Here is a 2,536-nt window from a genome sequence, read left to right on the forward strand (position 1 = left end):
ACCCTCTTTGGTCCCCCCCCCCCCCCCCCTGTAAGGGTTAAATGCTTGTCAAGTCTCAGAAGTTGCCCAATAAGGTGGAATACTTACCATGTTCATTGCTCTGGAAGGCTTCAGTGCCCTCTTCTTTCTGACGCCCTGGGCAAGGGTAATAAAGACCGGTCCCTGCTGCGCTCTCTCCTTGTGCAGGGTGACTGGTCTTGTCTCCGCCCCCTCCTGTAATAAAGACCGCTCACTGCTGCTCTCTCCTTGTGCAGGGTGACTGGTCTTGTCTCCGCCCCTCCTGTAATAAAGACCGCTCACTGCTGCTCTCTCTCCTCGTGCAGGCTGACCGGTCTTGTCTCCGCCCCCTCCTGTAATAAAGACCGCTCACTGCTGCTCTCTCTCCTCGTGCAGGGTGACTGGTCTTGTCTCCGCCCCCTCCTGTAATAAAGACTGCTAACTGCTGCTCTCTGTCCTTGTGCAGGGTGACTGGTCTTGTCTCCGCCCCCCTCCTGTAATAAAGACCGCTCACTGGACTATATTTCAATGCCCGGAGTCCTGCTTTAAGCTCTGGCATTCGTGTATAGGGCCGGTTCCCCAAGCTGGGTCTTGGCTCTGGTTTTTGGGGACACGGAGTCTGGGTAACGCCTGCTGAGTATGAACCCTGCGGGGGAGAACGCGGCACACCTGGGCCGTGATGTCAGCACCTACATTCAGGTGTGTTTTTTCCCCCCTTGTATATATTACAGGCGAGATGTTGGAAACTGTGATGAACGGCAGAGAGCTGGCTGTCATTTCCACATACACAAGTTCTACCCGACAAGCCCGGACAGACGGCGCTCTCCGGAGCCAAACACTGACAGCAAGACGGGGCGTCTGCACTACCCCGAGGGGTGAGGGAGGTCACACAGCACTCCTCCAATCTGCATTGCTAGCAACAGGCCTTAAAACACATTATAGAGTATCGATTTTCCCCTTTATAGCTGCGGTGTTCAATCCCCAGCCCTCCGTCTGTGGCGAAACTACAAATCCCATCATGCATCTACCTCTGGGAGCCACGCCTGTGGCTGTCAGAGCCTTGCAATGCAGTTGCACCACAGCCGGGGGCCGGCGCAGTTTTTAGGAACGTATGAGAACGCGGCTGCGCCGAATCCCTGAGCAATGATTGTATCTGAGCCGATCGCTGTTCAGCCGATACTGCTGCCGGTGCTCGTAGGGAACTGGCCGAAATGTGAGCCGTGTAGGGCCAGCTGAAACCCACCAGGATTTGGACACCTATTTTCACTAGGATCTGTGCCGATACCGATACTAGGATCTGTGCCGATACTAGGATCTTTGTGCCGATACCGATACTAGGATCTGTGCCGATACTAAGATCTGTGCCGATGCCGATACTAGGATCTGTGCCGATACTGAGTATTTGGTCTCCGATGCCTAGCCCGATACTTCCTGTATCAGGAAGCTGGGCCGCACGTCATTACACGCTGCCCGGCTTCCTGATTGGTCGTAGGGTTGCCACCTGTCCCGGATTCACCTGGACAGTCCGGGTTTTGGGTCCTGCATGTGCTGTTTCCGGGTTTCAGACCAGCTGAAACTCAGACACCCACCTGTTCCGTATTCACCTGGACAGTCCGGGTTTTGAGTCCTGTATGTGCTGATCCCGGGTTTCAGACACAGCACACACAGGACCCAAAACCAGGACTGTCCAGGTGAATCCAGAACAGGTGGGCAACCCAACGACCAATCAAGAAGCCGGTGCAGCCTGTAATGACGCAGCGCCCCGACTTCCATGATTGGCTCCATGCTTTCTCGTCGTTACACGCCGCCTGGCTTCCTGAATGGGACTTCCGGTATTCGGCGAGTACCGAAAAAAAATATATCGGTACTCTGTGCCGAAATACCGAGTATCGGTGCAACTCAAAAAGTGAGTTATTTTTTAGCTGAGCCCAATGAGATGTGCAAATTGCCATCACATGACTCTGGCAGGAAAAGGGGCGGCAGCACACCTGCTGCTTCCCACGTGACCCAAAAGAGATGCCGTCTGAGGCAACCACCTCAGGCTGACCTCCTTAAAGGGACATCCCCTGATTAAATGTATACTGTAAAAGCAAGCAGCGTGAGTCTAGGTTTCCGAATGTGATCCGTTATCAGTCTGCGGGAGAGGAGGAAGCAGCACAAGGAGGCAATCCAATCATGTGCAGACAAGAAGCATGCTGATAGGAAGAGAGAGCAGAGTGACTGAGAGATGAGCTCATCACTGAGCTGCTTCTCCTTTCACTGTCCAGGCACAGGCTGGGGGGGGGGCGGGGGGGGGCTCCAGGACGACCTGGGCTCAGAGGACATCAGACTGAGGACATCTAGGTGGTGGAAAAAAGTACTGCGGAGGAATTCTATAGATGGAAAGTGGATATTGCAGCAGAAGGCGGCTCTGACTCTCTACAGGCGATGAATTCTTATCTTATGTTGTGCTGCTTTACCAGCTACATACTACATAGATACATACATATATACATGATACATACATAGATACATATATCTGCTCTCTGTTCTCCTTTAG

Source organism: Nanorana parkeri, unplaced genomic scaffold (assembly GCF_000935625.1).
Source record: "Nanorana parkeri isolate BGI_ZX_2015 unplaced genomic scaffold, ASM93562v1 scaffold1291, whole genome shotgun sequence".
Classification (NCBI taxonomy): Eukaryota; Metazoa; Chordata; class Amphibia; order Anura; family Dicroglossidae; genus Nanorana; species Nanorana parkeri.